This window comes from Falco peregrinus, chromosome 3 (assembly GCF_023634155.1).
Source record: "Falco peregrinus isolate bFalPer1 chromosome 3, bFalPer1.pri, whole genome shotgun sequence".
Taxonomy (NCBI): Eukaryota; Metazoa; Chordata; class Aves; order Falconiformes; family Falconidae; genus Falco; species Falco peregrinus.
Window position 1 is genome coordinate 99,930,320 of NC_073723.1, and position 21,702 is coordinate 99,952,021.

Genomic DNA, 21,702 nt, shown 5'->3' on the forward strand with positions numbered 1-21,702 from the left:
ACACGTTTTCCTCACCATTCCCTAGCAATGTACTAAGGGACATTTGCTGCCACACTGTTGATGGTGAGGTCTTCCGCTTGGAAAGAAGTATTGGTTAGTGTTCCTGACTTTTTCCTTCACTTCAAGAACTCTTTTCTTCCTTTGGCCTTTGTGCTTGATATCTTTCTTGAAAGCAATGGCAGCTCTCTCACCCTTTGTCTTGCTTCTTCCAGTCATCTTCTATAGGCCCTCCAAGTCCCTAACTGACTGCTTAGTCTTTGCCTTCACCCCAGATGAAATTTATCTTTCTTGAGCTTAAGAAATGAGAAACGCCAGTAGCAGTACATAGAGTTCTCACCAGGGCTTTGCACAATGCTGCCTTTCCTCCAAAAATATCTTGCCTGACACACAGGAAGGTATTTGCCTACCATTGGTCAGGTTCTACTGTCCATGCTGTTTTTCCATCCTCCCAAGGCCAGCCCATACTCCTGGTCTCTGCTTCATCCAGGTGTTTCCTTCTCCAAGCCCCCCCTCCATCCAGCCACCTCTCCCACACTTCTCAGGGCTATTTAATCACTTTGTGGGAACAAGCTACAGCTGCACATCGTCCATGTCAATCAACCCACTGCCTTCATTCCTCTACATTTGCCTGTATCACACTGGTGGGTTGTAGTCACCCTGTAATCTACTTATGCCTCCAAGAACACTTACCTACTCCTGTGTTTCCAAAGTGGAGCAGAAAGTCATAGTGCTCCACCTGACACTGTGTTACCTACTTCTACCCTGCAGTTCTTCATGCATGGTTGATGTAGGGGCTATCTCTTCTGTCAGAGCTTTGGTTGGTATGGAGTATAGTGGCCACAGAAGTATAACATGAGATACAGCTTTTTCTGGTTCGTGGATGGCATCAAATCCAGAATACGATGGGGACAATGAAGGAAACCTACATATCTTGAACAATTTTTTTTTTTTTTAAATCTAAATTTAAAATACCTCATCATAAACTTCATTGTTTTGTATGTTTGACGACATCAAAGCATGAAGGGTAGAGCCTGAGAGATGTGTTCAAGGAGGCTTCTACTCATCAGTAGCCTGCTGGAGTCTAGCTCCATGCAGTCAGGACCAAGCAGATCCAGCCTTCCACTGGCCAGGTGAGCAACGGATGCACTGTGTGGGTGGGCTCTGAGCACGAAGCTGGTAGTCTCAGTCTAGTCACTTTAGGAATGGATATCTTCTCCTAGGAAAGGAAATGACCACAGCTGGCATTACTTGAGCTGCCAAATTGAAACTTCCAAAACTTTTATTTTGGAAGTGTCATCGGAGAAAGTGCCAGATCCACCCAGACACTGAAAAAGCTGCAAGAGATGCAACACTGGAGGGTCGGTGTGATGCAGTTTGTGATGCTGCTGCCTGTGGGGATAAGTGTTACTCTCCAGGAGTGTGAAGACAGGTCACTGAGGTTTTAAATGAATTCTACAGGTGTTTAATAAAGAGGGAAGTTGTTGCTGATCATGCTGATATTGGTAAGGAGTTGGCTGGCCAGGTGGTCATCTGACACTACAAGGCAGCTGCCTCTCTGTAAGAGTCCCTGTGTGCCTGTAACAGAACTGCAAAGAAGGACTGAGGATTTGGCTTTTTATACGCCTACCTGAAACCACTTGAGAATGTCAGTGTGATGAAATTACTGATGATGTTATTCAGATACAAAGGAACTTCATTGTTTGTTTGTTGAGGGGTTTTTTTTTGTAAATTGATAAATGAAACTACAAAAAACACTCTTCTAGCATACACTTGGTAATTAGTTTGCAAAACTGGTGCAATTAGTGCAGAAAGCTGCCAGCGTATGTCTATTCGGTTAAAGAATCTCAACATTTTGATGCCAGCTCAGTGGGAAGAGACAACCAGCCCAAACATGGATCTGGTGGATCAGCTGGCAGTAAGGCTAGAGCTGAATGCCCTTGCCATGGGTGCCCCCTGTCCAGAGGGCTTTTAGAAAGAAGACAGGCTTTAAGGGGCCGGGAGCTCAAACGATGTGGAGTTTGTAAGCTAAAACCTGTGTTTTGAGTTACACCTTGAGTTATGAAGTGGTAGCCAGTGCTTTTTCAGACCATGCGTTCCTCTTTGCAAAGGACCCCAAAAGGCAAATGCATGCTGAAGTAGCACATCCTGAAATAATTTGCTGTAGCTGTACTAATTGCATTCCTGTACTGTGAGGGAACACCGTATGGGAGTGCAATCCCATCAGTTGGTCCCCACAATTTCAAAAGGATGTTAAGGCCCTTAAATGCATACAGAGCACGACACCAAAGCTGGTGAGGACGCTGGAAGACATGTCCAGTGAGGAGCAGCTGGGGACACTGGGTTTGTCTAGTTTGGAGAGAAGGAGGCTGAGGGGTGACCTCAGTTTCCTGACCTTAGAAACCCTTACAGTTTCCTGAGGAGGGAAAGGGGAGAGGGAGATGCTAATGTCTTCTCCCTGGGATCCAGTGGCAGAACATGTGGGAATGGCTCAAAGCTGTATCCCTCAGGGGAGGTTTGGACTTGACACAAAGAAGCATTTCTTTACCAAGAGGGTGCTCAGACCCTGGCACAGGCTTCCTAGCGAGGTGGTGAATGCCCAGTGCCAGTCAGTGTTGAGGAGGTATTTGGACATTGCCCTTAATAACATGCTATAACTTTAGGTCAGCCCTGAAGCAGTCAGGCAGTTGGACTCGATTGTTTTAGGCCCTTTCCAACTCATCTCTTCTCTTCTATTCCATTCCACCTACCACACAGCTCAGAGGTGGATCCCAGGCCTGAGCTGGAAGGGGGCTCTTGGGCCCCTGGGAAGATGTGTGAAAGGAGGTCCCAGGTTAGGCTGGTCATGACCATTAAGACCTATTAGTGCCCTCAGGGTACTAGATGACATCTATCATGGGGCATTGACCTGTCCACCTTTAGGTCTGCCAGCGAGGCACGTCAGTTAGGCTGACCTCCCTATATCACCCATGGCAGATATTCAGATTCACTTGGACAATTGAGTGTGGATGTGCTTAGATTAGCTGGCTGGTGTGGGGATCCCATTGCAGGCCTCACTGCCTGACCCGCTGCCTGACCTGCTCTGCAGGATTTTGCTTTAGGTAGACTCCGCTCTCGCTTTAATCTTGTGAGTCCCAAAGTTTGCTCAGTCCTTCCTAGAGCAAGTCACCCTCTGATTCTTGTCTTTAACCTCTTTCCCATGTATCTGCATAGCAGCTTAATGAACTGTCTGTGGTGTCAGTCCATCCAAGCTGTTCCACTATGTCATGATCAAGTAAAGAAAAGGCGTTTTAAAACTCTGAAGTCAGTGCTGTGTGTCCTTTGGAAAATATTTGCACTGTTTGTTGTTGATGTGAAAGTTCTTTTGATACTTTGTATGCTGATTTTAGCTCTTCAGGATTCCCTCCCTCTTTGGCTTCCCTGAAGAAATGTGCTGTATGGGCTAATATGAGCCTTCAGCTGAGCTCCAGTCCAGTACTTTTCTGTATTAGGCAAAAATGTTGTTTTCATTACCAACCTTTAATCCTTTAAAAAAAAAAAACAAACCCTGCAAATGAAACTGTTTCTCATAAAGTCCACATTGCATAAACTGTTGCCGCAGGTCCTGGGAACAACAGCCAGTCCACACATGGACTGCGCCACAAAAGCAACAGCTCTTAGTGGTCAGGCCAGGGCAGAACAAGGACGTTCTCACTTCAAGGGACAGATGGTATCTATTTAGCTCAGCATTCTTCCACTAAGGCTGTTTTAACGCCCAGATCATTTTTATCAGCTTCTTATCACATTTGGGAGCCCAGCATGCTTCTGATGGAGGCTGTGTAAGTGCTTCCCAGAGTGCTGTAGTTTCAGGGTTCAAGGCAACATACCAGCATGAAGAGGAGGTGTGTGGATGTGGAGGGGGGGAATAAAAACAACCCCATGCCATGTTTGCTGATTTTGAAATGTTCTTGGATGAATTTCCAGGTAGAATATAGATACAAGAATGTGGGAGGCCTCCGCCATCCATACTCAGTTTTGCTGTACGTTCAGGGCCAGACTGTGAGCCTTTAACTCATCTGTGTCTGTGCAGTCTTTTGTAGGCTGACGTGAATGAGGTCTGCCAGTGCTCTGAACAACACAGAGATGCCTTCCTGGCATCTGTAGTGTGGTATTAAGCCCAAGCTATCCTGGCTCACATCTGACTGCAAAATTCAGTGTAGACATGCAACTTAGCCTGGCACCCACTCCTAGGAATGGTTCCCTTCCCAGATACTTCTGTTGTGAGGACAAGGTGTTACTCATCCTCACTATGCGTATCGCCGGGTGCCTTACTGTTAGACTGTCAGGCAGAGCTGTCATCTGAAAGCTCCAGTGCAGTGAGGTGATACAGCCCTGTGTCAGTCCTCTTGAACTGTGAAAGTACCACATGCGAAACTAGGAGCGTGACATCTGCACAGTGTAGCATGCACCAAAGCACCGCGATGTAAAGAACGGGAGGGCGTTCAGAGAGAGCAGAGAGGAAAGTGTGGGACACCTATGAAAGGCAAAGAAAAGTCTCTCTCTCCCTTTCTTTCTTCACCAGGGAACTGGCTCACACAGTACTACAATAACAAGCACTGGCAGGCTGCCCAGCATCACTGTACTCTGGCTGTAAGTGAACTGTGAGGCTCAAGCAATCTTCTGGGAAAAGTTCACACCGAATGTATGTTACGTTTTTCCCTCATTGTTTTTGGTTTGGATGGGTTTTGTTTGTTGTTGGTTTTGTTTTTGTTTTTTTTTTCCCGCAATCCAGTCTATTATATTCCTTCTCTGTTGCATTATGGATTTCTTTAAGATCCCCAGGAGCTGGCCTTTGAAAAAACCAAACACTGAATAATTGAACAGATCTGTTTTTTAACATTACACAGGTAAACTAGTAATCCCCCTCTCAGACACAGCCCTTAGAATAAAACAAGGGCCACAACTTATGAAATGGTGGGGATTTCTGTTGCTGGGAATTTGTTTGCTTGGGATTTCTCAGCTAAAACCAAGAAGTTAAGTGAAAGAAGTGTGTTATTAAGACACTATCATTATCCAGGCAATGTATATCTTCCATGGAGTGGAAGCCAAAGCAGAACAGACTTGACACTAGTAGTGCAGTAAAACGAAAAATGTTCCAAAGTGCATGTCCTGTGTTTGACCTGCACCCTTCAAAGCAAGTCTGATGTGGTTTTATGTGATAGTCCTGGTCACCTCGAAGATGCCAACTGTAACTCCCAATGTAAATTTAATGGGTTCACAAGGATTTAATAGAAGTACATGAATCTGTAGTGCTTCAATAGTGAAGGGAGGAGTCCCTCGTTCTGTCCTGAAGGCAATAAAAAGATGAATTCATTTATTTTTGACTGTTCTCAAAGTGGCTCTTACAGGCTCATAAAAAGACAAATTTTCTAAGTTCACAAAAACTGTGAACACACTGGATATAATTTGTCCAACAAATCAGACCACGGACAGTCAGTTGGAAACTGGGGAACAAAAGGGGGCCCATCTATACATAACCAGCCAAACAGGTGTTCCCCATTGCCCTGCAAGTACAGATACTGTTCATTTATAATTTCTGTTGTTTTTTACTAATTAATTCTATTGTACTAGTGCCTAGAGGCCTTTGCTAAGCTCTGTGTGGCGTTGTTTGAGATGCTGTACCTATGCATAGGAAGGCTTAGGAGGTTAACTGGGGGTTTTGCAGATGTGATGGCATGGTCCAGACAGCCAACTCGCAGCAAACATGAAACAGTTCATTCAGCTTTAATTTGCAGTGGTATTGAGTTCCTGTAATTCTCGGAGACCTTAGTAGGAGTTTTGGGTGTTCGACACTTTTGAAAACCAGACTGGAGTTGCTTGCTATGCTTCTGACAAAAGGTCCTTAGAAATTAGAGAGAGAAAAGACTTATAAGGTTATCAGGCCAAATTCATCCCAGAAGAAAACCCATTGAAGTCAATGGAATTTCATTGGGGATGGATTTACCATAGAAAGATTGTTCCCTGTAGTATATTTAGAAGTGCTTTGTCCTATACAGTTTTAATTAGCTCTACATTAGTCAAGGTACTGTACCATTGTTTCAATCAGCTACCCTTGCAGAGAACTGTCTCTAGCTATCCTTGTCCATGTTTCCCCTCCCACCCCCATCTCTTGCTGCCTCATTCTCATCCCCTCATTTTTTCATGTCTAATTTGGCTAATGAATTTCTCAGACAGAGCCTTCTTTCATGTTTGAGAAGAACCTAGCCTGTATTGAGGTTAAAAGAAAGAAAAAAAAAACCCCACAACCCACCAACAACTGAAAACCACAAAAAAAGACCAGGAAGAGAGAGCAAAATCTGCTATTGAGAAAAGCAAAGGTGTTTATGAAGCCTGAAGCTTTCCTTTGTCCCTCCATCAATCCACATATAGCGAGGCTACAGTTTTTCACGACATATTCTGCATTAAGATGAACATGGGTACTTTAGTCTTGACTTCCCAGTTTCATCACTGACTCACTGCATTGTTAGAGCAAGTGGCTTCATTTTTCAAATCTCAGCTTTACCACTATTGCAATAGCCATAGTCATGCCCATGTAAAGAATTTCTCAAGTTACTTCAGAGAAATCAGGAAAACATGTTAAGTTCCATAGTGGAAAAGCACAGTAATACAAGGCAAATGACAGTTGCCATCAGTACTACTGTCTTTTTTTTTTTTTTTTTTCCCAATCATTCTAGCACAAACATTCATCTTTTCTCTGAATCTTGCCCCATTATTTTTTTATACCTTCTCTAATGAAAGTTCTGACAACATTATAAGGAATCTGTACTCTCTCCCTGCTTTCAGTCATATAATTACAACTAAAACAACTGTGTTGAGAATATCTGCAGAAACCGTGGGTTCAGTGCTGCCTTCTGCTAAAGAAAAAAATGTCCACAACTAAGAAACAGATTCTAAAACCACATTGGACAAGTTACTAAATCCCATCTACGTAAAGACGTGTGTGTTCACTTCTGAGTCACTGTATCATTTGACCACGCAAGAAGCAAGACAGTTTGCTTGTGGAATGTCAGGAAGACCAGAATATAGTTAAAAAACAGCTATGTTTTCAGTTTTCTTAATGCTCTTCTAAAACAGGAACACACTCACTTTAAAATTAACCACAGAGCCTAATTAAACTTCTGATCGTGCCGGGAGGGTTCCATGTTGTCTTCCTGTGGTCATTTCGTCAGCCAGGGCTTTTCATGTAAGAATGTGCTGCATGCATGTCACAGCATGGGATCTCATCACAGACACCTGCTCTCAGCCTGTGAACACAGATTTTAATCCCCCTCCCCTGCAAAAATGATGACAGAAGGGCATATTATTTAATTACTCATGCATGGTCTCCAAGACAGGGTCCACAGCTCCGCTTGTTTCATATGGCTTGTGCTATTTTTGGGGGGTGATCAAATAGGATGGTTGTTAAAAAAGGAGAAAGCTTCACCACAGCCTTCTCCTTGCTGTTTGATGAGAATGATAGATGAGGAGATTGGCAAGATGAGAACAGTTAGAACAGGAACCGAAGAAAATCTAGGTACAGTAAATATAGTCATAAAAATTATTTGTGATTTCTTTAGCTCTCACTGTGAAGGTATGTAAGCTAAGCTGCACTGTGTTGCTTCACTCTCCTCCACTACAAGACCATGGAGCCAGCAAAAATTAGTTGTGATAGCCTGCTCTAATGTACTGAAGAAGGTGAAACCAACTTAAACGTACTAAAGCCTTCATCTGAGTTAGACATGCATTAGTAGTTATGTTTCACTCAAATGCCAGAAGGGGAGAAAAAACAGGTGGAAGACAAAAGAAGTATGAACGTTTAGCTCTGCTGAAACAATACAATTATTAAATCACTTCAGTCAAAACCTTTCAGCACTTCCTACAAAATCCTATCATGGACCAAAGCAAAGCAAAACTAAATGAAATGTTACATATTGTATCCGGCAAGCAACCACCATACTTGCATTCCTACTGCCCTCAGCAGCACCTGCATTCTTTGATCACAGTCCTTTTATGTGCTACGCGGCATACAAAAGACCAAGCCAGCAATTAGCCATTCTAGCACTGGGTCCTGAAATCTCCGCAAATGCTTCAGCCCTTTAATGAATTCCTAAATAGAAGGAAGTTGCAAACAAAGTTCAGCTTGTGTATTTTATGCCAGGTTCCCACAGTACTGTAGGTTCTTAGAGCTTAATTAATGACACTTGCATCCTGTATGCCTTCCAGAGTTTTAGTGGAAATTTTACTGGTCACTTCAAACTCTGACATCTTTTGGACAATTGTCCTCAGAATATTGGGCAACGTCCCCAGTCTTTAGAAGGAAAAGACAAGGCTTTGCTGCTAATCATGACTCATCTGTATCAACAGTATGGGCAAAAACTGGGGGGACAAAATGTGCATCATTTAAAGTAAACTACTCATCAGAAATCCTATGTATTGTACAGGAACCAAAACGGACGATGAAAATGAAAACCACAGCCTAATATACCAGCATTTGGGAACTCTGCCAATGCCCCTAATTAAAATTTTGTACTAATCTCTTCAGGGAATCGAAGAAATTCTTTCAGAAAATGGAACATTCTTCTGTGCACATCCAACTACTTACCCTGTAAGAGGGAATATAAAGGAGATTGTATACGATCAGACAGAGGTCAGTGGAGTGGAAAGGACAGTGTGAAAGCTACAGGAAATGAGCCATCTATGAATAAAAATACTGGAATCCCTTCTTGAACCCTGACTCACATCATATATGATTTTCCTGGTCCTGGTCTAAGGATCATTACATCAATGGAAAGACTTAATTAATTTTAGTGGGGTTTTAATCAGTTTCCAAAACAGAAGAATATGAAATAGGTATTTAAAATTACAAGGTACATCAACATGTCCTTTCCCTTTTCCTTTTGTCCTACCATCATTAGAGAGCTTGGTGAGAGTGGTTTGAGATGAATGAGGAGTGTAGAGGCTGGACTGGAGAGGGTCTAAGAAAGCACCTGACATTGGCTTATAGGCAATAAACAACACATTCAGTGCTGTTAGAGATGCAATTACAGATGAAAGGAAGGAAAGAGTTGGTAATTGGTTGGTAACTGGAGAGGGGAGGGGTGCTGATATGTAAGTATTTCTAAGAAGGGAAAGACAAAATCCGCTTTATTGTTCGTAAAAAAGAGCCAGAGTGAGGTTTTAAGAAGAAAAATAGGGTGATTCGCAGGTGTGAAGGGGAGGGGAATAAGGTAACTAGAGCAAGCTTACAATGCTAAGTTAGAATCTCATCCATCTGGATGGAAAAAGAGACAAGGTAGGTAGGAGGCATGAGGAGAGTCACAAAGAGCAGGGAAACATCGTAATACTTTATCAGTTTTCTCTTTGGAGAAACCAGCAGGGTCCTCTAAAGAAAAATAAGTAAAGGCAGTAGGAGAGAACTACCAAAGATGAATCTAGGCTGGCTCTGCACTAAGTAAATCTTCTGTTTAGTTATGCAACTGAGCCTTATAAGTCAAGCAGTCCTATCCTGAGCTTGAGTTACTCAAATCTAAGGCTTTTGTTTGGCCAACGTGGAGCTACAAGATTTAATCATTGATTGTCTTACACCTTCCATAGCCCCTGAGACTCATCCAAACTGGCTGAACCTAGCTAAAGGGAAATGGAGGCACCAGCATGTATGGCATCCACGCTTTGCATGGCCACAAATGACTACGTCAAATCAAGAGAGTGGGGACTTGGTTCCCTCGGCTAATTCTCCCAAGTGAACGAGATCTGCAATGAACGCAGAGGACCTTAGCACTGACTCACTTGTCATTTGCAGAGCTTTTCCTCTGGGTTAGAAACAAACAAAACTTCCTCTCTGCTACCTTTTTCTAAAGGATCTTTCTGTGACTAAGCCATTTATGTATCTATATTACATGTAATTCTTGGACGTCAGATGAGATAACAGAGGTAATCCTCATAAAGGATTTGTGGTATTATAGATTACAGCTTCCATTTGTGTGTTGTATGCATTGCCTTCGAGAGGTCCTAAGTGATGCTGTAAGATCTCTGCATTCAGATATAAGATATCTGCATTCAGCACTGCCTTATTATAGGTTTAGAAACACCAACAACCCAGTTAAGTGACCAGCTGTTCTGATCCTGCTGTTCTCTTAACCCGTGCAAAGGTAAAATACTATTGTGGTCAGTGGGATCCTTGCCAGGGTAACAAGATTTAAATCATTTTCCTTGTATTTCTTCACCTTCCATTTCGCTATAAAATAAAGTGATTGCTTAGCAAACAGAACAGTTTATTCCAGAAAGAAATCACCTTTGTTTCAACCATAGTTTGTACAAACCAGAAAGGTACTTAATTACTGTGCTGTTGTTTGGGTTTTTGGTTTTCTGTTTTTTTGTTTTTTGTTGTTTTTTTTTTTAATATCTAAACCCCAGTTGATGCAACCAGTAGGAGTCTTGACATTGAATTTTACTTACAGCTCAGGGCCCTACCTAGGGTTTAAATAGTTCTGTGAATCTGCCTGAAGGTGCCCTCGGTGGGCATCTCCCAGGAAAAAACTGAACAGTTACAGCTGAACTGCTGCTCCAGAACTCCGTTTCTCCACCAGGATGAATATGGCATTAATACTTCCAGGAGGCAATAATCACTAGGAAGATCTTAAGTTGTGTTTCCTGCTGTGCAACGCACGCTCTTCTGATGAAGAAACTGAATGATTTGGGGAAACACAGAGGAGCTATGCTCAGCAGCTTCACAATATGGGTGTTCTGATACAAGGCCAAGTTTGGCTCCCAAGCCTGGAAAACAATATAACCGATCTCTGTGATTCCGGAGGGTGTGAAACACTACGCACACAACAGTATATCCTGCTCAGCACATGTGGGCTATCCCTAGAAGAAATGTGGCTGATGATAAACTCCGGTGACATTAATACAGATGTCATGTACAATGTTCTTTTGCCTAATTATTACTGTATTGATGTTTCTTGAATCCTACAGCGATCATTTTTTAATTTCCTCTCTGATGAGAGCATTTAGTAGGGTGGGGGAATTTATGTTTGCTCTCCAATGATGGTACGTCAATCTCTATGGCAAAAATCTGCATTTTCTAGCCTCACCCCAGGGACGTTTTTGCCTGCTGCAGCTGAGGTCCTGAATGGATCAGCAACGTGCAACCAACAACAGCCGTTTCCAGTGTGGAGCAATGATCTACGTCTTCAGAGAAGTCTAGGCACCTCTGGATTGCAACTACTTGGAAAGAGAGAGTGAAGTATGTAGCATAATTCTGCTGCGTACAAGCAGGCAAATATCTAATGGAAATACACCTTTAGCAGCTTGCGTCTGTGATTTAGGATGTCACAGATCTCAGCTGTGTTGTCTTTCTGACTCCCCTGGCTGTGTTGAAATCACCGCTGTGACAGCCAAGATGAAGTAGCTGACTGTGTGAGCATTCCTCGTCCTTTCCAATACACAGCAAAACTACTTAGCTTAAATCACCACTGACGGGAACTAACTTCTTAAACAGGTTTGAACTTGATCCTTGTTGAGCACATCTGACTGTGCCCCAGATTGCCTAGTTCAGCTCAAAGCCAGCACATGTACCCTATTATCAGCAGCAGCGGCTCTACATCAGTCAGCAGCTGGCAGGCGAGCCCTCGGGGACTTTTCTAGCTAAGGCTGGTGCAGCCCTATGGCTGCTTCGATATATTCTCTGTGCGCAAAACAGGACGTATCTCTGCGCAAATTGCTGTTGTTGCACAATGGGTGTCATTGATAGCAGGAAAGGGACAATACTTGGGAGCTGGACATGTTCAAACATCATTCCAGTCTTTTTATATACTCTGATTAAGGGCCTTTACTTAGAACTGCCATCATGCTGCTGCTGGCTACTTGGAGTGCACTGAGAATATCTGAAATCTCTTTTTACCCGTCTTTGAAGGGTGAATTGAGCTGTATGGCAGTGCCTGAATTTCTAGAGTCTGTGACATTTTCTGTAGATTCTTCATGTAGAGTCTGGCTTATCCGCAATCAAATACACGCACATCCACCTACACAGACGGGTACCACCGTAGCAGCCATCTTTTCAGGCACTACATACATTTTCACTATTAGCCCATTCAGTTTCTCCACTACATTTCCAGGTCACAACCCCGCTGTTGTCAGCAATACTTAGCCCTTGACTCCCTAGCAGTATTTCTTCAGCAGTGGCAGGCAGGGCTGTTAGGCAACGAGGAAATCTAAAACAAAGGAAAACTGTTACAAGGAGAATATGGGACAGGCAGAGGAGTGAGTGGAACTAACAGACTAAAGGCCCAAGGGAAAGAAATGAAGAGAGACTGGGAATAAGGACACCAACAGTCAGGAAGATTTGCTCCCCCCAGCGCAGGCGGCAGCAGCAGGTGCCAATGTGGCCAGAGACAGTGCTGGGTCAAGCAGGAGTTCACCTGTTGTGACTGTACAGCGCTAGCACAGGGCTAAAGCTCTTAGCATGCCATGTTCAAAACAATACACAACCAGGCACCAAGACAGAACATATGACTAGCCGAAGGGATTAATTCCCTGAACCTGGATGTCTCTTTTAGATGCCCAAAGTCTCTCCCACAAGACCTTCGATGCATCTACCAGCCCTGTGCTGATGTCTCAGACACCTCCAATCTCTACGTTTAGGCTACTGAGTACTAACCACTGTGTCCTGGTTTAGGCTTTGATGCCCTGCTCTTCATCCTCAAAGCAGGACAACGAACGGGGACCAGCTCCAACCAGCTTGAGACAGAAGAGCTCCATGATGACCCAGGTGGCACCTGCAGCTCGCTGACAGACCTCACCCCGTGTAGTGGGCAGCACATCTCCCTGTCTGCCTCAACCACGCGGCCACCTCTGATGCCTTAGAGAACGCCCTTCTCCCTGTCACATGCGCTGAATGCAAACCGCGTGCAGCCAGGCGTTGTCGTTTCCCACAGGCACAGCTGTGGAGCTCAGAAGAAACAGCGTAAGCAAGCGCCAGGCATCCCCATCACCATCACCACGCAATTGCAGCCTCACCACATCACAGCCTTTTCCCCCTACCTGTCTGCTTTTACCAGGTCTCTCTCAGCCACTGCCATCCCTCACCGAAGCTCTTAAGTGGCCGTGACAGGAATGCCTGAGGAGATGAGACTGAAGCACCTACAGCAAATAAATAAACCAATAAAGTAATAAAAAGACAAAAGTGTGAGAACAAGGGGGACGTGAGCTGTTTGGAGGCTTGAAGGCCAGCCCATAGAGTCACTCAGTCTAGACTCCAGATGTGAACGCAGAGTCTCAGTGAGTGCAATACGGGACCGCGTAAATATCTCAGCCAGATGTCTCAGGGCCCAAGCTACAAATCCTCACAAATGGTGACAGAGTTGGCTGTTGCTGTTCGCAGAGCTCTGCTTCCAAGAGAATCGGTGGTCATTCAGTCAGCAGCAGTTCAGTTTTGCTGCCAGATGGGAGGGAAAACCAGGCTCGGAGTTGCAGCTAGTCTCATAGCAAACTCAGCAGTCGGTGGATGGGTCACGGATCCCTCTGTGGGTGCTGAGGTTAGCTCAAAATAGAAATCTGGGGAAAGAGCTGAAAAGATTATAGTAAACATAAAAGCACATGATCCTAAACTCCCAAATGGACTAAAGTAACAGGCTGTCGTGTTAGGCACCTGAATTCCAATTTAGACCTTCCAGACCCCTCCCATTCAGTCAACTAAGTTTACAGTCACTTAATGTCACCGACGGAATAACCTTACATCTCAGGTGCTGAAGATATGCATTACGCTGGCTCTAAGGAGCTTGATGTTTGTGTCTGCACTTTCACAAACTAAGCATTCCTCTGCCTGACTTTTATGTTCCCAGAAATTGTCTCCTAGGGGGGTGCCTCACAGAAAACACCGGGAGGGAACACGACCACCTTCCCATCTGTTGGCAGCTGGATCTGTCCCTTGGGAGGCTGGAGATTAGTTTCAGCCTCCTCTTCTGCCTGAGTTAGACATGAGATTTGAGCCTGTCACTCCCAGGACACATCTCTAACAGCTAGGCTATAGTGTATTTTAATCCAAAGCTTTGCCGGTCTCTTGGATTTATTCCATACTCCATAAAAAAATTAAGTATTTATTGCAGCAGGGGATAGGACCTGGGGCTCTGCAGTGAAAGTCCTTATATAATCCACCCTGTCACTGGCCCAATTTAGAATATATCAATTTATGACCCAGATTCTCTTCAGCAAGTCACCCAAAATTGGAACTGGCTGACTAATTTATGAGATGATTTGTAAGCAAAAGCCCTGAGTTGGGTTACTCTGATTCACAGGGATAACATTATTGATGACTTTTTTGTTCAGACATAGGGCATGAACATGTTTGAGGATGGCCAATAATTGTCCCAAGATTTGCAGAAGGATTGTTTCATTTTCCTGTTTTAGAGTGCCAATAGCAAAGTGACTCATAGCAGTATAAAAGATGAAGTTTTGAACCAGTCAGCCCAGAAAAACTTGATGAAGAGACCTGTGCTACCGTCTCAGCCTCCTGCTCCTGTAGGTGCAGTTACAGCCTGAGATTGGAACCACTGGAGAAATATCTAAAAAGGCCATTGCTCTTCTCCCGTCTTCAGACCTAGCTCACAGAGATAACTTAGAGTCAAAAAAGATGTGGATAAATTGCATTACTTCATACTTGCCGCAGCCTACGAGCTCACAGATGAGCAGTAGTTGATGCGGGGTGACTAGTTAAGCTGCCACGGCAAACCACTTGGGACTGCGAGCCCCTACTCACAGCCACCTTTCTCTCATTCCCAAGGTCCAAAGGGAGGTCAGACCTGCCAAAGGATGTTCTGAACAACACTGGGCTCTCACACTGGTGCATTTCCCATAAAGGTTGCAGGGGCTTACTCTGTTTTATACCTGTACCACACGTGACCCTCAAACGATCACTGGCATCCACTTAGTTATAAAAATCCCCAGCTGCTACCTTCAACCCTGGGTCTAAATCAGATTTATCTGAACTGATGGGTGTATAGTTTTAAGGTTTAATTAATTTCCCTCCCTATCTTGCACATGACCCCCAAAAACATGGTACAGAGAGCCCTGTGCTGGACATGTACATCCTACCCTTATTATTTTGCACTTTGTTAAGAGAAAAAGCATTTAGTATAAAGGTCTAAATAAGAGTTAACTCCAAGATCTAAACAAGTATATTGAACAATTTATTTGAGCACATCGTGCTGTTCTTCCACCTCTTTGGTAATGAATGCACAACATCACTGTGGCTGAAAGTTAAAGGGGATATTTCTTCTGGCAGTGCCCTCCAGGTCCCTTAAGCTGGCTTATCCAGCAATTGTGTTGGCAGTTTGGAGTTTTTCCCAGGATCTTCGATGGCCAGGGATGCTACAGGCCATTTTATTAAATGTCAATGCCCATTGCTGATTAATTTTTGAAAAAAATAAGCCTTAGAATATTTGTTTTCCTTTTGTTCCACGTCAAAAGCACATCTATTTAAAGGTCTTTTCAGAGGGAGTCCTTTCTCTTGGAGTGAAATAGCACGATAGAGTTGTACTTGTAACCCTACTGTGCGCCACTGACTTTCCCATACCAGGAGACAGCAAATTTTCCTTGTCCTCAAATCTGCAGCAGTGTTGCAACCCCTCTTCCAGCACGGGCTCAGAACTCACCTCTGACTCATATGTGCCAGCTCCAGGGGGTAAACAGTTAATCAGCAAGTTGACAGAAACATACATGAAACTTTTCCTCTTGCTATACAGATCTCAGAGAGGTGGAATTCATGTAGGATCAGTAAAAAAAATAGGTGCTGAGTGTTGGAGGAAGGTGCAGGGATTCCAGAATCCTTATCTCCATACCTGGAAAAAAAAAAATAAAAAAAATCAGAGTCCCTCCAACCACAGATCACATCACGTTCCTTTGTGGAAGATCAGATTTATTTTGCCATTCGTACAAATGCGGTAGCCATCTGACAGCCTCAAAGTTGCATTTCTTGATGCCTATGGCCATGTCAAATTTTTGGGAAGACACAAGGAACCATTTTCAGGAAAACATTGCTTCATTTACTCTTTGACTCTCAAAGGATGTTTTTGTCTTCCTCTCTGTTTTGTGAAGTGCTGTCAACACTTACAGTGAAGTTTATTGTAAATACACAATAATAACAACTTCGCACATACATCTCTGACTCCATTCCTATGTAAATTTATGTTAATATGTATGGAGATTAAGTCTGCCCCCTTTGGTCCTGGAAAGTTGTCAGAATGACACATGGGTTCTGAAAAGGTTGTATACTACTGATCTGCAGTTTCGGTATGGTATTCCATAACTGGCAAACCAACAAGAGACTGTGGATATTTCTCTGACTTTTTCCAGGTAAATGAGTGAAGTCTTCTAGACAGAGTTAAAAAAAAGGTCTCTAAACCCACAACCTGCCCAATTTTATTGCTATTTCATGACAGAACAAATATTCACAGATGGGATCGTTTGAGGAATGGGGTGGTGCAAGGGAGTCCTGCTAGTAAGCCTTCAAGAACTGATATGGCACCTTCTAGAAAAGAAAAAACATTTTTCTCACTAATATTTAGTAAGTGCTAAACCAATACCTAAAACTCATGGAGAGCCCTCCTCACTTTTTGCTACCTAAATTAGTGCAGTTTTTAAGAGAGCTCAAAAGAGTTGCTTATTTTATTCTCTTTCCCAGCCTCCCTTTTCTCTGTTTTAACACAAAAATACACTGATCTTCCACCTGCGCGTGTGGTCAGAGCCATTCTGAGCGCTCAGGTCACTCCAGCCAGGAGATGGCTGGAGTGCCACAGTTAGCTGTTCCCTGCTCTCCTGCCAGGGATGCTTGGCTATGACACTTTCTGGTACTTTGCAGTAAATAGAAGCTAATCTTTAGTTCATCCCAGGGCTAAGTCCCTACAAGGCTCCCAGGCACTTCTTAAATAATCACAACGGGACATAAATTGGGACTTCAAGAGATACATGTGCTCTTTGCAGAGGGATGAATTTCCAGTAATCCAAAAGGGGATGGGGAAATTGCTATCAGAAACAGCAGGCACCACAATTGTTGGCTAGGAAGATACACCAGGCAACAAAAGTCCAATTGCCAGAAAGTATTTATACTCCTGCGGTTCACAGTTGAGGACTTGATCCTGACCTTTGATAGACAAAACAGATTTGCTCTGCAGCTGGAAACTGGGTTGCAGCGTTCGTGCTCGGAGGGTGAGATTGTGCCCAGAGCCGATAAAGGTGGAAGCTGAGTCATCAGTTCTGAAGTAAGGCAGCAATCTGGCCAAAATCGCTTCCACCCTAACGACACTTAATGGACTTTGAAGGTCGATCATTTGGGGAAGAAAACCCAAGTAAGAACAGGATTGTACCCGTACATATAAGATAAGCATACATACAGATAAGCATTTCAGTCACCCATTTCATTAAAGACTCACACTGAGAAAAACCCTTTCTTCTCCAAGCTCTTCTCACTTGACTCTGGTTTAGAGTGCTATTTTACTCTACTTTTTTTTAATCTCATTTTACTGAAGGCAATCTTATCCCCAAGAGCAAAACAAGTAAAATAAAAGCAATTAAAGCCTGGAAGGAATCTATATTTTTTCTTTGAAATAGAGCCCCATGTCAGACGGCTTTCCACGTAACTCGTTCGGTGTAGGTTACATTATGGCATCCCACCAGGACCATTCAAACCAGGTTGCAGAAGTATTGTGGCTGGGATCCAATGCTGCCTTCCTGCCTGCACTAGCTGTTGGTGGTGATTTCATCTCAATCATTTTCTCTCTTTCCACCTCTCATGCAGCTGCCTGCCTGTCTTGATAGGACCAAAGTGTAGCTCATGGAATCTATATGATAATCACAAAAATAGTTATTTCTGCTGAAAAATGGATTTAATTCCCCCTCTAAACCTTTGTGGATTGCCAACTGGGGGTGTGAAACCAGCTGGCAAAAGATGTATTCATTTCAATTTCATGACTTTCATATACTGCATCTTCCTGACTTTAAATCGTTCCCCCCCACTCTAATGAGAGCACCAAGGCCTTGATTAACAGCCCTCACTTTAAACAAAGTTTTGAAGAAGCTTCTTTTCACGGGAACTTCTCTGGGGATGTCTGACAGCCTCCTCAATCCAGGGCAGCTGAAAGCCTCTTCTTTCACAGCATGAGCATTTGTCAGACAAACTAGGAGTCAGGCTCGGTGAAGATTCGTATCCCTGAGTACTCTGCAAGTAACTTGCCCAGCAGCGTGGGAAGGAAGCTTGAAAGTAGTGCTGGTAAAACAGTGAAAAGCTAATTTCATCAATGTTTTCAAAATGTAAAGGCTTGGAATGGACTCTGTTTTACTTTCTTTAACTCTTTCAACCCTTTGCTTATAAGATACATATTTGTTTACTGAAAATCTTGTCTTCGGTACATTGTTTGCTAATTTTTTTAGTCCAAATAAGACTTCAGAGAGATGACTCATGGGAGAAAAGCCTGATATGTTTGTTGACAGTTAATCACAGAGAAGGGAAAGGCTATCTCTTGGGAAAGAGTCCTTCAAGCCAGGGAGCCATCTGGGTCAGAGCCTGCAAATGGTTGAACAGTGCTTTAGGATGTAAACATTGAAATCAAAGGTATTGCCCATGGAAAAGTACTATTTGCTTGCAGACTCCAGCTTTTCAGACTCTTCCAGCTGCCCATTCAGTCAGTGGAAGTCTTTAACAGGTGGTAGATGAGGACCTTAATGATAACTGAGTCATTGAATCTGGACTTACAGAGATTTGAAACGGGTTCTACAAGCAAGCTGCTTGTTCTACAAGGACTGCAGTACATATCCTCCTCCCTGGTCGCAGGCCAAGGTGCTCTCCCTTTGTGACTTTGCCTCCTTTTTACTGCTCTCCCCTGGGAGAAGGGAGAACAGCAAGGTCCCTTCAACACAAGCCTGCTGATCATACTTGAAGTTATGTCTACATTGCAGTCATACGATGGCTGCTGTGTGGCGCAGGCTAGTACCCCAAGCTAGACTCAAAAACTACCTGTGGACCAGCAGTAGTTGTGTCAACAAAGAACTCGGCAAACCTACGTGAAAAAGGTATGGCTAACTGACATGTGCCAAGTACTGCATTGCTGTAACTTGACTGCCACCAGTGCTTTTCAACTAATATAAACCTTCCTGGATGTGTCTCTGCTGGCTTGCTGTCACTGTGATTGCCACATGCAGGAAAGATAGCACGTGGCTAATAACTTGACAACCCCAGAGGGCATGACTGTGCTAGGGTTAAACCAGAGTTTTGTTTAACGTTTAAATGAAGTTTTGCCTTGGTTGTGCTTATTTATGGGTTTGTTCTTGGCTGTCAGAATGTTTCATTTACGTTCAGCCAAAGCATGAAAGGAAATACTGGGGCTTAGGGGGAGTGGAGGGAAAATGGAGAGATGGAGGAAAAAAACCAACTGTAAACAAAAGCTCTTGTGAAGTTGATAGCATCACCAGACTAACAAAGCAAGCAAAAGAGAGTCAAAAATTCCAGACAGACAGAAGTCAGAAGCCACAGCTCTCTTCCAGGGAAGGAATATGCTGCATCTCATTTCTGCTGTGCCTACTGATACCATCTACAGAAAATCCATCACCAGTTGAAAGAGGGCTGCATTCATTGTCAGTGCATTCCAGCACTTCGCTGTCCCAACTTTCATGAGTTTATTAGATGCACAGTCATGGACTTTCGTATGAAATAGAAAGACAATACAAGCTCCTTTATTGTTGCCTTATAGAACCATTAGGAACTCTGTTCCTTTAACTATTAATTTCCCCCCTTTTATTGCTTCAGCTATCAGCAATTACTTTAAATTTACGTTAAAGCTAACTGTGGCATATATCTCTATATATACTTATACACACATATACAGGTGTATATATACAGATACATTTACAAAGCCCAACAGTGAATAGAAAAATTTACTGGAAAGTGAGGAAAAACCTAGCATATTCAGAATCAGGATAAAACTAACTCTTAATTATGAAGTATTACAGCTTAGACATTAGATATTCTTCACACTTCCTTTTTCTGTCATAATTCTGTTTCTATGACTATGATGTTTTCTTTTTGTTTACCTATCCTTCAGGAAGAGAGCCCTTTGGAAGATCCCGTTGAACTGGGATACTCACAGAAAATGATCTGACTATTTGTATAGAGAGAAAACTTTGGAATCAAGTGACTGAAAAGAGCAAGGCTGAAGTCAAGTTTAGATGACAGCACAGTCAGTGAAGAGTGGCAATAGTGGAGCCTTTTCCTTTGGGTGGAGCTGGAAAGCACAAATAGGTTCAAGCTAACAGTGCCAGAATGGCAACTCTGTGAAGCCATGGTACACGGCCCCACCAGCTCCAAGGAGCTTTGGTCCAACATTAGGACTTGTTCCTGCACTACAGTTTCATTGTCATGTAATACCTCCCTCCATATGTATTTGCTTATAATAGCCATATGGATACAAACTTTACTCAAGGGTTGGGTAGGACTGGGAGAGCAGACTATGCTCGAAACATGATTTAAAAGGACTCCATCAGAGTTGGTGTCAGTCCTTCCATCCCTAAGACTTAAGAAAACGGTAGGTCTCTGATCATCTTAAAAGACTCTTCTCTCTTGGTTTGCATTTAGGAATGTCTACAAGAGTCATAACAATACATTCTCGTTTTCACCTAGTCAGTGCCAAATGCAATGAATAGAAAATAAATAAAAATCACCTGCAAGTAATTGCTGTACCTCATAAACAGAGCACTGAATCGTTAGTCACATCAAAGGTAATAAAAGCAAGACTTGTCATCTGGAGAACCTATGAAGTTGCTGCTTGTGAAGCATCATTCAGTCCTTGTCCTCAGCCGCAGCGATGGGAAGCGAAGCTGCTCTGCCGCTTTGCAGAATGAAGAGCTTTTGGCCATTAATACAGCACACACCCAGAGTCAGAGCCCCGCTAACGGACTTTGCTGCTGGCAGGGATGGTGTCAGGTCGATGTCATGATCAATACTAGAGATTTTCTGTTGTAGTATGCCCTTGGTGCACTCTAAGTGGAAATATTATAGTCTCAAGCTCCAGACCCAAAGCCGTACATACTGTTTCTCTTAGCACTTCATTATGTACAAGAGACAACTGTTATATAAACCAATAAAGATGTACGTACCCTAACGCAGAAGGCAGCAAAGACATGCAAGTCCCACATGTAATTCAGATCGAAACATTAGCCAATGTGGCAGGCATCCCGGCATCCTAACTTATAAAATGAGCATTTTAGAGCTTTGACAAAATAAATAAATAAATTTAAAAAAAAAAAAAAAAGAAAAGGAAATTAAATACTACCCCAACATCTTGAAAGGAAGCATCCAGGAAGCATCCACCTCTCCAGGACTTCTTCCTGAATTCAGCAGGGCTCCTTGCCTTGGCTGGGTAGCAAATGAAGTTTCATAGTCTGTGTGTGCTCAGACATCTGTAAAACAACATATTATATTCCATAGCCAAAAGACTTTCTTACTTTCCCTGACTAGTAAGGGGACAGCTCAAGCCAATGTCACTCACCCTTTATGTCTCACAAGACACTTCTAACGTAAAAACAGAGGGAAAGTACAATCGGTGGGAAAGGAGGAACGAGGGGAAAGGAGGGAAGTAAGTCTGACCTTCCACAGGTCACTTCTATAACCTTCTGCCAAATCTCACCAAATGGCATTTTCTT